Source organism: Nannospalax galili, unplaced genomic scaffold (genome assembly GCF_000622305.1).
Source record: "Nannospalax galili isolate Female #2095 unplaced genomic scaffold, S.galili_v1.0 scaffold903, whole genome shotgun sequence".
Lineage (NCBI taxonomy): Eukaryota > Metazoa > Chordata > Mammalia > Rodentia > Spalacidae > Nannospalax > Nannospalax galili.
Genome location: NW_008349989.1, coordinates 2,531,716 through 2,548,118, shown reverse-complemented (window position 1 = coordinate 2,548,118; position 16,403 = coordinate 2,531,716). Strand labels below are relative to the sequence as shown.

General features: G+C 34.2%; 1 non-coding gene across 1 annotated transcript; it reads right to left on the bottom strand.

The window, feature by feature from the left end:
• Nucleotides 1-602: 602 nt before the first annotated feature.
• LOC115072714 lies at nt 603-734 on the bottom strand. The gene has a single exon (XR_003851741.1). It is a non-coding gene; the product is annotated as a small nucleolar RNA SNORA21 (small nucleolar RNA).
• Nucleotides 735-16,403: the final 15,669 nt, after the last annotated feature.

The window sequence follows — 16,403 nt, the reverse complement described above, 5'->3', positions numbered from 1 at the left end:
AAAGATCATTGAATAAAAAAAGTTCAGTGACTTGGAATGCATGTGGACTTTTATCCATGTCCCTATTTCTTATATTAGTCCACTGAAATTAATAAAAGTGGTATCATCTCTTCCTTTCCAGAATGAGGTCTTAGAAGTTTTGTTCATCCTAAGATAATAAATTGGTAAATTGTCTATCTAAGCTCAGATGTAGACCAGCCATAGATGGAAAACTATGTTTTTTTCATTGGTGAGCATGGTTAGTTAATAAGTTAAACTACATAAATGAATTGAAAGTCAAGACTTTCTGATTCTAAAATACAGTTGCATTTGGGAAATAAAATACAGTTGCATTTGGGGAATTTAGAAAAAAACAGTGTTTTTATCATTTCCTGGCTAAGATAGAAATATATGATTCATTCTATGTTAACTATTTTTCTGTGTAACTAAGATATAAATGAAAAATATTCTCAAAGATATATTACAGGCCTTTCAAAAGATCAGTAAAAGATAAAGTTTAAAGTTAGGTTGATTCTGATTTTAATAACTGATGATTTATCTTAGAGACCATTTCAGCTAATATTACAGCAAGAGCAATTGCCAAATATTTTTTTTCCAGGATTTCTTGTCACGACACTAACTGAAGTAAAACAACACAAGTTGCCACTTCACCCAAAAGTGGTGATTTTACTCTGTCTCTTCTTGATGGCTGAATGGGTCACGAGTAAAAGTCCCATTGAGTGCTTTAAAATGTGTGAGTATTGCCAAATATTTTATTCTTCCCAAATTAGACAAATATATGATCAATAAGTTATAAAATAATTCTTCATACGTTGATTTGAAATGAAGATCTAATCATGAATTATTAAAGAGTACGATGGGAGAGAAAAATGAGAACAGATTGAATAGCCATGTCCAGTCTATAGGAAGTAATGGAAAGACATGTCCAGTTTCTTTTAAAAAGTATGCTGCAATTTATAAAACAAAAGAAATTTGATGGAACATGTAATAAACACAAAAATACACAAAGAGAAATAAGCATATGGAATGATAAAGATACAAAGTAAAAATGAGATTACTATAAAAATTATGATGTGATTATGAGTCCAGTGAAGAGAACCTCGGAAAATTCTGGTTCCTAACCTAGCAGTTATCAATCATCTGTTTGCATTCAATTAATCTGTAATGTTCTTTAATTTTAAACTTTGTTTTAAACATAAAATATTTTATATGTGTTAATGGTGTTTGGGTAATAATATTTGGCTAAACTCAGGGTATTTTTCCATGAGTGAATATAGTCTTAACATTGCTAATTTGTATCATAAACTAGGATTATTTGGTTTCTAACATTTAACAGTCTAATTTATCCAAACTCTGCCCCTCAATTGTTTCTGTCTCAAAACACTTACTAGAAATCGTAAGGATCACAATATTCCCTGAAGCACGCACAGTTCAGGGGATGCTTTTCTATTAAGTACATACATCTAATATGTTTGGATATGGTGTCTCAGCTTTATAATACATATATTGGAGTAAAAATCAATTTTCAGAAAGATAAGAATAATTTACTAGTTATTTCTCAATATGGATATTGTTGTGTAGTTTTTCCTCTAAGTGTCAAGAAAAGTTTTATCTTCTTTTATGAAGCAATGTTGAAGTTTCTTAAGAAAAAATTTTAATGTAGATTTAATAAAGGATATTAAGAATGTGTGAGGATTAGGCAAAAGACATTTTCATTTGTCCATGAGTAGGTACAAACTTCTCAAGAAAGTCACTGAGTTTCATGTCTTAAGTGGAAATCATTTTAATTCTTACAAGTTTTCATTGACTGTATTTAAAAATATTTCAAGTTTTTGTTTTGTTTCAGTCTTTCCCTTTTACGCTCTGGATAACTGACTTTTTAAACATCCCTTTCCATTTGCCTTAGGCTGGATATTGCTATGCAAAAGGACAGCAAATCTAAGATCAGGGGTATCAATTAACTCTCAACTTCACACAGCCTACAATCGCCTGAAGTAAGTCTCAATTCAGTAACTGTCTTTTTCAGTTGATGTTTGCCTATGTCTATAAGGGATGGTTTTGATTATTCTTTGATGTAGAAGGGGTCATCCCACTATGGGCAGCACCATTTCACGTCCAAGTGATCCTGAGGTATTTAAAAAAGTTAAGGACAAGCTGTTTGCATGCCAACAAGCACCATTCTTCCACAGTTCTACCTTGAGTTCCATGCCTGAGTTCCTGTCCTGACAGGCCTCAGTGATGAGTTATGACCTGGAAGTATAAGCCAAGTAAACAAACCCTTTTCTGCCCAAATTGCTTTTGGTCAGAGTCATTTACATAGGGTGACAGTGATAATAGTTGTGTGAGGTAGATCCTTAATGTGTGCTTCTTGTTACCAATAGTTACATAGAATTCATTGTGACCTTCCAACTAGGATTCTCTTTTAGTTATAGACTGAGCAGATATGTTTTCCTCTAGAATTCTAGAGGACATCAGTGTTCAGTTTCAATTTAAGTGTACAAAATGAAAAAGATGAATAGTATGGCCTTTCTAAACTTTAGTAATAAACCGTACCACATACATTCTTAGATATCTTACCAAAAGAATCACACATGTAACTAATTGAAAACAGATTTTTTTTTCCAGAAAGATAGTGAGAATATTGGTCGCAGAAACTTTATCCATTTAGCCCACATGTTGCAAAGATTTTACCAAAAGACAACAAGTGCATTAACCCCAGGAACAATAGTAGGTAAAAGCTAAACAATGGCAATATTCAGAGGCCCTGAGCTAACTGGAAGTCAGAATGCTGTGAGAGATGATGCCACATTGTTTGTGAACTCTCTGAATACTGGTAGAGAACCTGATATAGATTTAAGCATCAAGAACACCTCCTTTGAAAATGTTTGACCAAAGTGAGACTTAGATGATAATAAGGATGTTATTCAGAGAAAAATAGATGAAAGAAAGTGTACACATTGGTAAGGGGTCTATAAGGGATGTAGAGGATTAGGAGAGGGTTTGAGCATACTAGACACACGAAACAGCAAGACTAAGTGCCCAGTGGCAGTCAGGAAATGCAATATTCAAAAATAAGACAATGTCATTGAAGTCTGAGAGGAAACTGTTGGAAAAAAGAAGTATATGCAAAGCTGAGCTATCTGGACTTACTACGTAAGAGCCATTCAAACATTTCAACTCAGATTTCTGATTGCAATAGGTAAAAAATGTCTGCAGACTTTGTCCAATGCTGAGACTTACTGGCCTAGAACAAATGCCTCCTAAATGCAGAGGAAAAGGGACGGGATGAAAACATTTGCTTTCAGGAGATGTAAGCACTGTAAATGTTTACTTTTAATTTTGTACATTAAGTTTGAGATATTTGTTTTATACTTAAAATTATTCTCCATGATCCCATTTAAATTATTTGTTCATATAAAATGTTCAAATAGAGCTATCATATGACCTAACTATCTTACTCCTGTGCAATATACCCAGAGAACTTACTATCCTACTGTAGAGATATTTGCAATACCATGTTTATTGCTGCTGTATTCACTATAGCAAGAAAATCAAAACACCCTAGTTGTCCATCAACAGATGAATGTATAATGAAAATCTGGAACATATGTAAAGTGAAATATTATTCAACTCCAAAGAAAAATATAATCTTGAATTTCACAGCAATATAGATGAACTTATAATATTGAGATCACCTAACCTCAAAAAGTATAAAACACACATTTTTCCTTATATGCACATCCTAGTCATAATGTACAAATGTACATATGTAAACAAATTCATGTGTGTATATACTGTAATATTTAGAGCATGAAGAGAAGAAAGGGTAATGTGAAAAGAAAGAGAGCAAAGTTTTCCCCTTCTTTTCATGGTGGATGTGTAATTTCAATTTGTAGTGGAGGGAAGTAATGGAACCATTTCCACATTACTAAACAGTTCAGTGAGTATTGTCTCTTTTGGATAGAGTGAGAATTAGGCTTCCTTTTATATTTCATTGACCTTTAGTGCAGTGGGAACTGGACAGGACTGGACATTGGATATCTGTTTCACATTGACACACTCGGAAAAATTGATTCACTTTGTGTTGTTGTTCTTGTTGTTGTTAATGTTTACTGCAATTTGGGGTTCTGGGCTTCAATTGTTCATTCAAGATTTGGTTTTGTTGAAAATAAAATTGATTTAAATAAAAATAGTGTTATCATATTCTAAATTCATATTTAGGTATCATTTCAGAAATTTCAGTTGAGAATATTGGGAATCTTTTTTCAAAGACCTGTTAAAGTTAGGGCAAACATTAACATAATAAAAGATAAATAAGAAGTATCTATTGGACAACATCTTTTTTGCATGGTTGGGTGAAAACATGTTACATGAGTGCACTGCACTGCTAAGTCAAACAAGGATGCACGTTTGGTAAGGCAATTCAAAAGCATAGCAGGTGGCTTAAGACTGGGGTGACTTGGAGCTGGATAGATAGTTCAGCTGTTAAGAGCACTGACTGTTCTTGTAGAGGACCCAGGTTTGACTCCCAGCACATACATGTTAGCCAACAACTGTCCATAACTCCAGTTCCAGGGGGTCAAACTCCCTTTTCTGATGTTTTTGGGCATTGTACAACATGTGTGCACTTATATACATACAGGTAATATACTCATACATGTAAAATAAAAATAATAAAATATATATTAAAAAACACTGGGTGGCTTGAGTTATAGAGTTTAATTTCCTAGTGCTTTGGAGGCTAGAATTTCAAGATCAAAGTGTCTGGAAGGAAATACAGATTCTGTTTCTTCTGAGGCCTCTGATTGCATTGCAGGTGGCCGTGTCCCAGCTGAGTCACTCTCACATGACTCTTTTCTCTTTCCATTTGTATCCATTAAGCTTTGGTGTATTTAAATTCTTTTCTGAGAACACTGATAAATCTTAATTAGAATCTGACCTAATGATCTCAATTACTTTCATTAATTCTAACTCTCTGAGGTTCTGAAAGTTAGCACGGCAACGAAGAAGTTTGGAGGTACCTATATCAATCGATAACACCAAGATGTCTGCATCCTCCAATGTGATTATTTATTTATGTTATTCATTTGAAATTTGAGTAGTGTAAATAGGATCTATGCATCAATGCTGTCTCCATTTTTCAAAAATATGAGGGTTCCCAGCTTGTGCAATGCACTGTAAATTCAGTCTTTGCTTTCACCCAGAGTACATGACCTCTTAACTCACCTTTGCGTCTTCACAGAGCAAAACCTTTCCCTCACAGTAGGCTGTTTTAGTAAGGACAAGAGGCTTTGCATCTTAGCTTAATTTTTTTTCTTTAGGAAGTTCAGCATTATGCTTAGCAATACACATAATATAATAAAGTTTGATGGAGATTAAGTGATTCATGACCCTTTCCTTGATACAAAATTGACCACAGAAAATATTGTTCCCAAACTAATATTCCTAACTACCCCTAAAGCATAGTTAGAAGGTAGGAAACTAGAAAATAAATCGATTACCACACATTAAAAATTGTTAGGTTTTATGACAGTCTTATTTCTTCAAATATTTGGGCTCATTATCTGGAAAATGTTATGAGAACAAAAGAATTGGAAAAACAAAGTAAGAGTGTTTTCTTTTCCACATTTCCCTATGAAGAGATACTGGTTTATTCTCAATGTTCTTTTTCTCTTTTTTTTTTTTTGTCTTTTTGAGACAGGGTCTCCCTGTAGCCCCAGCTGTCCTGGAACTCACTATGTAGACCAGGCTGGCCTCAAACTCACAAAGATCCACCTGCCTCTGCCTCCTGAGTGCTGGGATTAAAGGTGTGCACCACCACCCGGCCCTACACACAGCACTGCCACTTCATTGTCGCCAGAACACAACAAGCTTGCTATTGGGAAATGAGGTTAAAACAAAGAAAATAGAAGACTGAAGAGGAGGACAAGAAGAAATCTATATGAAGATGCTCTCTGCATTCCAGGGTCCTTATTCGCCTTTTGCATTCTCATCATGAAGTAAATTTCCCCTGGACTTTTGTTTACTGTATTTTTTCTAAGTTCCTCAGTTTAGCAAGTCCTGGAAGAACACAGACCCTATAGAGTGGAAGAAGAAAACTGACTCCCTCAAGATGTCCTCTGACTTCTGCAGGTACAACTTGACACAGACATGTCCATATATGGGCATACAAAATAGATAAATAAAAATGTAAAAAGAAAAAAAAGGATAGTATGATGGATTCTCACCACCACTGTATTGATAATTCTGAAACGTCAAACTTACTGCTTCAATGTGCCTGACATAATTTCAATTTTAGCGCCTTTCAAGGACCTGCTTTTGAAACTCTGTGCACTTTTAGTTGTTAGCTTTAGAATGGGTAAATTCTGTGGATTTACACCCATTTAAATTGATCTACAGTTCCAATCATTACTTGTCCTGAAATTGAGATATTCAAAGTTCTAAATAAATTCATCAAAATGTAATAAATACTAACACTATATTACATTTACTTCACCATATGAGCTTATTTTAAACATTGCATTGTTTTTCATTCTCTCTCACTTAATCAACTTTACTTTAAAAAGTGGTCTTTAAATTTTTTTTACAGTCACCTGATAGAAAATATTTTAGACATGTTAGGACAGGTAATGTTTAGAGAATTTAATCATCTTTGCTGTTGTTCCTTGAAAACAGCAATATTGAACCAAATGCATGTGGATTTATTCCAATGGAATTTATAATGAGAAGAAATGGACAGATCATCCCCTCTCCTACCGTAGTTTGTCTACCTGGACAAAGAAAACAGAATAGAAAACAGTCCATAGCCAGTAAATAGATGCTAAAAAGATAAGTGAATGTTCAAAATTTAATTGAATAAAATTGTTGTTCTGATCTGTTTTTAACTTAAAGAATTCTGATAATAGTTATTTTTCAAATTGTATTTTTATTTGTACATTTTGGAAAATTAATAACAAAGGATAAGCTTATTTTAATCCTTAGATTAACATAATAGACTCAATTTATTCTTTAATGGGGTCATTATAAGAATTAACTTTTTTTACATTGGAACACTGGCATTATTTTAATAAAATATATATCTCTATCCTATATTACTCCTTTATTCATTTATCAGCAGGCCCAACCATAACCAAAGAACTGATTACTGCTGGGTGAAGAAGAGTAGATCTTTAAAGGCAGTTACTCTAGATAGGCTAACTAGACTCCCTTGAATGAACTTGAAGGAAGGGACATCTGGATATAAAGGCCTGCCAGGATGGGAATTAACATATATGATAGAATGCATGAAATCCAGTGGGGGAGAATGGGGGAGGTGAATGTGGGGGATCTAAATTTGATTAAGCACTGTTTATATGATGTGCACACAAACTCAATGAAAATAGCTTTTTAAAAAGAATAAAAAAATTAAAGGTTTTTTTTTAGGATGATAATTTTTAAAAATTGTATTGAGCTTTTTCAATTTAATACAGCAGTTCTTAATCAAATTTACCTGCCCCCCCTTCTCCCCTATCCATGACCCCTGTCCCCGCACTGGGCCTCATGTATTTCAGCATACATGTTAAGGCCCAACCAGTCAAGCATTTGTACTCATATGTCCTTCTGTGTAAATTCATCAACTGGAATCTAGTCAGCCATCTAGAGATTGTAAGGCATACTCTCTGCCACCTAGTGGTAATCAGTCTCCAATAGTTCTCAGTCTAGGGCTGCCCAGTACCCATTTCTCTCCTCCCCTCTGGGCCCTTGTCTGATTGAGCTGGCATGGGTCCTGTGCTCCATTCCACCATTGCAAGTCCAAATGTGAAAGTTTCCAGTGGCCTGAAAAATCTCTCTTTCCCCATGTTCATGAACCAATCCTGGCTCTTACAAGCTTTCCACCCCCTCTTCAGCAATGGTCCCTGACCCATGGGTGGGTGAGGTTCAATATAGGAGTCCTATCCAGGGATACACACTCTGCAATCTCTTAATTCTTTAAAACTTCATCAGTTGTGCTAGCAGCACTTTTATCTGGGGGTTAATCAACCACTACTTAACTGAACTTAAAGCCCTCTTAAACATTTATTTTTAATTATATGTATACAAACGTATCTATATGTGGATATGTGCACATAAATGCAGTTGTCCATGGAGAACAAAATGAGTGTTGGATCACCTAAAGCTTGTTTTATAAGTAGTTGTGAGCCATCAGATGTGAGTGCTTGGAGCTAAACTCAGATCTGCTGCAAAAGCAAAAAATACTTGCTGTGGTATTAACCAATGAGGCATCTCTCCAGCCATAGTCTGTTTGTTTATATGTTTTATTATTTGTTTTTTAGTTTGTTAAAAGATAATGTCTAATGTAAACAGGCTTACCTTAAAAACTCCTTATGCAGCCAAAAAAGATCTTGAGCATCTCACCCTCCCAATAGCTAGGATTGCTGTCAGGGCACCATCATGTCTGTTTCTGGGAAGCTGGAAATCAAAATCAGGGCCTTTTCCAGGCTAGGTAGGCATTCTATGAAACAGGCTACCTCTCTTACCTCTACTTTGTTTTGTTGAAATGCTGATAAAATTGCTAAAATTCAGTTTAGATATTTGCTGTCTGTGTTTATTAATTGCAATGCTGTATACTCTTTGATATTTTATTGATTTATTTTTATCTTATGTGCATGAGTATATTGCCTACATAAGGGTACCAGTGTCACCAGTGTCATGCAATGCCCTCAGAGGTCAGAAGGGTGTGTCAGATCCCACAGAACTGGAGTTAGGATGGTTGCTAGCTACCATTTGGATGCTGGGGACCAAACCTGGGTCTGCAAGAGCAGTTAGTGCTCTTAACTACTGCACAATCTCTCCAGCACCAATGCTGTATATATATTTTAATGATTGTATTGAGTTTCTTATTTTTTGTAATTTCTTTATAACTTTTGCATATGTATTCTTCTGTCACTCATGGATGATAAGTTCTGCATTTTATAACTTCACAGACGATAAATACCTTCAGCTCCATGTCTTTCAACATTCGCTTTGAATATTTCTACTATTGCTAAAATCAGATATCAAAATAATTCAGAAGTATACCTGTCATCGAAATTACAGTATAGAAAAAAATGTAATTTATTTCCATTTATAAATTATTAACACATGTTTGATAATCTACTTTATGGAACATATTACCAAAGACATTAATAACTAAGAAGGACATAGTTCATATCATCCAGGAGATAACAGTAGAATTCATCATTAGGCATAAGGTCATAAAAAGGCTGATTTCGAGCTATACAAATTTAATCATGACAGTGTATTGCCCTAAAATTTACCTCTCAAGAAGGAAATGTTTTTCATTTTAAAACATAATATGACAACTGTGAACACATTATCATTACCACTACTTAATATTCTGTAATAGTTATTAATCTTATGCATCATGTTTCTAGAAAATTTCTTGGAAACTGTACTAAGGAATGAGTTACTTTTGTTTCAACTGTTTAAATACAATAATGAAATGGTAGTTAGTACATATAATTACTTTTAATCACTTGCATTACTTAAGTAAAAAATTTTACTCCCTTATCAGAAATATAGCACTGACTTCATTTTCAAAATTTATAGTCACTTTACTATCCATATAAGCTTCAGTCAGTTGGAGTCTAATTTCTAAACAACTGGGATTTTTGTAAAAATTATCTCAAAATCCATAGCTAACTCAAAAATTAAAGACCAGATGTGTTGAGTTCCATGTATTAGTGTACACATCAATAGTATTAGTTTTACATTACAGCAATCCACATGTTGTTTACAACCATGCCAAAAGCAATCTTTAAAGAATGACTTAAAGCTGTGTGTTTAAAATTGTTTCCTTGGCTATTTATAAGTTATTAAGCCTTCTGCTTTATAACTTAAACAGTCAAATGCTAGATCTGGATCCAGCACATCAAACACAACAGAGGAGACAGTTTGACAGGAATGAAACATTGTTTTCATAGGGCTCACAAACAGCAAGTAAGCACAAGTGTTCTTATAATTGCAGTACAATTATATTAACATCCAGGGCTCAATTGCCTTCCAATTCTCCATATCCAGAGTGTGACATAATATGAGGATCACGTGCTGGATTTAACTTCTTTCTCTGTTATGTGAATAATTATGTGATAAATAACCAAAATATTTTGGAGTACTACCTCATCAAATCTAAGTTAAGTAATTTATTTATCTTATTTTTCGCATGGTCATAGTTTCTGTGGGACTGCATCTGTCATTTTCTCAGTGTTCTTAACCACTGAGATATCTCTCCAGCTCCATAAATTTCAAATAGAAAAAAATATTTTCAAAGACTTTGCCATAAATGGTTTACATTGTGAGCAATATTTTCCTGGCATTGAGGTAGAATTCTACAAGCCAATTCTGCTGTTTTATCAACCAGATTGTAATTAAAATCTTTAACAGTGAGCTTATAATTTGGAATGATTTTTTTAGTTTTTCTTTCCATTTTTACTCAGAGTTTTGCCAGTTTAAATCCATCAAATATCTTCACAGTAAACAAGGAAATACAATCACATATATTCAACAACTTATTCAAAAAAATTAAAATAGATGTTTGGTTTTTGGAGAAATTTTCTTATAGAAAAGATTTGCAAATTTAAATTTTAAAATCAGAGCTGGAAAGATGATTCAGTGGTTAAGAGCACTGAGTTCTCTTGCAGAGAGCTTGGGTTCGATTCCAAGCACCCACATAGCTAACACATAACTGTAACTCAAGTTCCAGGAGATCCAATGTCCTCTTTTGACCTCCACAGATATTGTACAACATGGGTTCACTTATACTCATGCAAGCAATACAGTCATGTACATAAAATAAACCTAATAAATAAAACTTAAAGTCACAGTGCAAGTAAATTCGAATTTCAATATAGAGTCACAGCTCTTAAATGAATTTTTAAGAAAAATCATTTAATCTTTGGTAGTTTCACACTACTTGGGCATAAAAATCATTTCTTCCTGCTTAAGGTGTGTGACAGTTGATCTGGGCCAATCACTGCCTTTCTTAAGTGGGAATTGTGCAATGAAGAGTTATATTTCAGGCTGGCACAGTAATTGAAAGGTGATGAAAATTCCTGAAGAAAAGAGATATAGACAATGAAACCCCAGATATGCAAGTAATTATGTGCAAGTCGACAGAAATTTGCCCAGTGATGCAGACAGCATGCACCAACCTCTGATAGAAATGGGAGAAGCTCATTGAAAATACTGTGGTTTGAAAGGAGGCAGCATTTGAAGTCTGAGTTCATGTTACCTACCTGCAAGAATAAAAAAACACCATTCTTTCCAGGACCTCATGGAATGTGGAATATCTGTAGCTAGCAATATTTAACCATAAGTTGTGGGAGACAGACTTGAGCCCCTATAGGGTGAAAGTCTTAATGACAGCCATACAGCAAAAGCCCGACCGCTGGAGCCACAATGAACTCCTTGTGACATTTGCTCCCATTGGGAGATCATGAGACTGATGCCTAGAGCTCGCCACCCTTGAGATTCCAAATTGCAACACTTAGACAGCCTGGGTCATGTGGTTCCCAGGAATCCAGGCCCCTTATAGGAAACCTGAACCTAAGTAACCTGAAACCTATTATGCTAATAAGGCATCTGACTCGCAATATCATGATAAGACACAGCCCTGCCAAAGATCTGAGTTACAACTTCTTGATTGGACTCCTACCGCTGTATAAGCTTGTACCCTTCTACAATAAACTAGATTTGCAAAACCGAACCTGGTCTCCTGTGTCTGAAGGTGGCTCCACTGACACAGTCTCCTCACCAACCCTGGGGTCCAGGACCAGGCTGAAGTAGCTATGACAGGAGGCAGCACAGATTGAGCAGAAGAGTGGCCTCAGTGCTAGGGGAGCAGAAGAGTGGCCACAGCTTGCGGCCGCAGCGAGGAATGAAGGGCGGCGCCCGCGCGATCAGCACTATGTGAATGGACAGCGGCCGCAGGCAGAGGAGTAGTGCCCTGAAACAGCACCCAGCACCAATCGAGCAGAAGAGCGGCTGGCACCCAGGGCAAATGGAGAGCGGCTGCAAGAACTTATTAAACAATATACATGGTCATTTCAGTCAAAGAAAAATAAAATGATTGGAAACTTGTGAATAGAACATTAGAAGGTTGTGGGATGATATATTTATATAATATATGTACTGTTGTTTAGAAAATGAGAAATTAAGAATAGAAATACTGTGCACAGAATACCGTGCAAATCCCAAACATTCAAACTTTCAAAAGAAAATAATCACAGAGAAACCTACACTGAAAGAATAGTTTTACAATTTCTTAATTTCAAATATGGAGAGAAAAATCTCAAAAGAAACCAAAACTGAAAAATATTTACTACAAAATTGAATGATTTCCTACAGTCATATTTTTACAAATATATTTCTACAAATTGTTCAAATTTAAAATATTAAAATAGTTAACATAAAATCCTAATTTATTGAAACTAACCATCAAAATCGCAGACAAAATAAATGAACAGACATTTTAACCACTAGACCCGTGGAGGGCATATAGTCAAATCTGAATAAATATTACTGGAAATTATCAGAACATATATTTATGGAAGTGCATGTGAGTGAAGAGATAATGAAGGAGCCATTACATTATAAAAAGTGATGATGCATCATGGGTTATACCTATAGTGTCTGCCAAACTTGCAAATTGATCCATTTGTTAAAAATGTATTAAAATGTATTTCAATATGTGTACATTCTCCTTAAAAACAGTTATGTGGTGGATGAGGAATGAACAAAAGTGCATGTAAATTAAAAAGAGCAGAAAAACAGAATGTTAATTATTTTCAAAACTGGGAACTATGTTGATATCTAGGGAATTTAATACCCAGTTTGAAATATATATTATTGTTCAATTTGATAGATATGACACATACACAATTTGACATATATATATAAATATATACAATTTGAGACACACAAACACACATATATGTATATATACAATGTACAATTTACACATTATAAAGTTAAAACGATAACAATTGAAGCTTAGAATGAAAGACATATCATCTGTTAAAGAAAATTTCCTTTTAGAATATTCAGTAAGTGATAACTCATAACCTTCCCAGATGAATAGAATAAATACTCATTTCATTAAAAACTTTACTTTTAACTGCACTAATTAGATTAATAAAATGAAAGCAACAATTGCTTAGTGACTGGATAGGGAATTAAGTACATAATTATAATTTAAATTCCATTTATTTTATCTATATTTTAGATTCCATTTATAGTGGAAATGAGTGAAACCAACTTATCAACTTTGGCCACTTTGTTTTCATTATTTAGTGTTGAAATAAATTGAAGTTTGAAATTTTCTTGAATGATGACATGAGTGATTTCTATAATGCTATAAAATAGATACCTAAATATTCCTCTCTTTTTATTTTCATTTTTCATGTGGGAAAAATCATCACTATTTTTATTGTTTACAATTTTCATCTCTTTGTCATCAAAGAACTAACAGAACAACCTGTCGATGAAGAAGAAATTTGAAAATAGGAAGTTCTTGACTTTTGACACTAAAAAATGACAACATAACATATAGAACTTCCATACAGTGAGATCTTAGTGGTGATGGTTGAGTAAAAAGACAGAGTAAATGACTAACATTGGTGCCCAGGAAGTGATCTAATCAATCAGTCTTTTGAGTGTTACTTTCCTCCATACTGCATTCCCTAATATTCTAGGACATGATTATCCCTCCACAGCAGTCTTGCTATTGCTACCATCAAGTACAACAACTGAAAAAGGTGAACTTCAGTTTCTACACAACAGAAGCAATCAATAAATAATCAGGTCGTAAGCACAGGCAGTATTTATGTGCCTGCCACACGTGATACTGGGTCATAAGCTATAGAGTCTGGCATTGTTTGCACGTGTACAACAAAGGTGTCTCTTTCCTCTGTTGACATGGAGAATCTGAGAGCTTATTTGCAACCAGAAGCTGTTCACAAAGCTCTTTTTCAGATCAAATATTTGATTTCCTTTGAATTTTTCTTTTTCTTTTCTTTGGCTTGCCTTCTTCTTTCTCTCTTTTTCTCCTTTTCTTTGAAGAAATTAAAAAGTAGAAAAAAATGCTTTCCATTTAGCCAAAGCTCAAGTACTGATAAATATGCTGTAGGAACCTAAATATAAGGTTTAAACTAAAAAACTAGGCAACATAACTTGAAATCAATTCCACAATACTAACAATTTTATTATGCATTTAGGAATAATTGCTTGAAATTGCTGATAGGTATATTCTATACTTTGTTATATAATAGTTGCTGCAAGTATCTATCACCATTTAAGGATAAACAGAGCATTGTGCAATTGTGTGAAAAATAAGATTTTGATGTTGTTGTGAAGAAGTCTAATATTTCTCTTGCAATTCTTAAGTTACTTGATTGTCTTTATAGCATTATTGCTCTTCTTTTTAAAATTAAGTCAATGTAGGTACAATAATATTGTAATACCAGCATAAATTTTAAATGATTGAGGAAATAAATACAATATATAAATTTAGTTTTATATACACTAATCTGATGTTTCTTGGATTTTTATTGAAATAATGGCATCTTTGAATTTTAGAAATTTATTTTTAGATCTTTAAAATAAAAGGTGTCAAAATGTGGATAACTGAAAGATTATCAGAAAAGCCAATAAACTGAGTAAGTAATACAGTATTTCTTCAAAATTAATAGAATGGTGCTCTAATTCTTCAAAATAGCAAGTGTGTTTTTTCTCAAATGCTTTAATATGATACAAGAAGGGGACAGTATTTCTCCTAATATGGTGATATTGCAATCACAACATCCCTCCTATAGTTCAATGTATTCCTTTCTGATTGCTCTTCCACTTCTTCTTCAGAAATATGTCCTTAACATAATTGTTAACTTTCAATAATTTATAGGAAATATTCTTATCAATTTCATAATTATGAGTAAATGCTATAATTTCTTAACAGAAGAACGTATATATACATATATGTATATATGCTGGCATTTTGTGTGGTTTAATGTTGCATAGGCCTTGTGCACGATGTCACCATTGCTGTGAGTTCAGATGAGTAACAGCATTTGTGTGGAAGACTATTTCCTCTGTTCACCCACCCCTCTGGCTCTTGCAATTTTTCTGTGTCCTCTTCCATAATAATCCTTGAAAGTTTGGAGGCAGAGATTTAAAATAGGTGTCCTATTCAGGGATAAGCAATCTGCAGCCTCTTGTTCTCTTCATATTGGTCAGTTGTGGGTTTCTTTGTTAATCACCAGCGCTGCATAAGGAAACTTTGAGAGATACATTCATCTTATGTGTAGAGGCTGCATTGAAGATGCCTCACTTTAGGTTTGAGCATCTCAGAAACACTTATTGTTTGCATTTGACCAGTTCTATAACTGGTGCAATACAAAGCTTCCTTGATGAGGACTGGACTTGAAGTTAAGTGTCTCTTAGGCACTTATTCTATGAACAGTTCTGGAACTCTGTAATATTCTCCATCTGTTGCAAATAGAAGCTTCTTTGATGAAGGGTGAAAGGCACATTTGTCTGTAAATATGAGAATCCATATTTAGAATAAATTAAAATTTAATTGCTGCTAAATGGTTAAGGTGGTGGACTAGAATAAAGTAAAACATTATGTTGGCCTAAGAATGTGGCAAATATAGGTTTTTCAAGGATCTAGGACCTCTCCAGTCAAAACTACTTTAAAATTTCACCTAACCTCAGTCACAGTGGCAAAGATCATGAGAAAAAATGACACAAAAGCTGGCGTGGATGCAGGGAAAGGGGAACACTCATCCAATGTTGATTCAACTGAAAACTGGAGCAATTACTGTGGAAACCTGTATAACGAATTCTTTATTCATACTGCCTCTTGGCATATGCCCAAAAGACTCTTTCTACTAAGGAGATACTTGTAAAGTCATGTTATAAATAAAGATGCAGGAAATAAAGTCATGCTGCCCTTTCAAAATAGATAAAAAATGGAAACCACATAAATGCCCCTCAATTGATGGTTAGTGAAAATGTGGTACAATTACACAATGAAATTCTACTCAGTAGGAAAGAAAAACGAAATCATGAAATTTAACAATAAATGCATAGAAGTAGAAACTGTTATACTAAGTAAAGTAACATAGACTCAGAAACACAAGCAACATATTTTCATATTCTCTTTGAATTCTTTAAACACCTGGCGAACAGTGTCTAGTAACATGGTTCTCTGTGGGAGGAGTAACTGTCAGGTACTTGATGTGCACAAGTTATTAATGTCCATTTTTTGTGATAACCATTGATGAGTGCATGTGGATAGATACACCATGAGGTTGCATGAGGAAACACTCCATGGGACTAAATCTTCCCTAGTTATAAAATTTCCAATA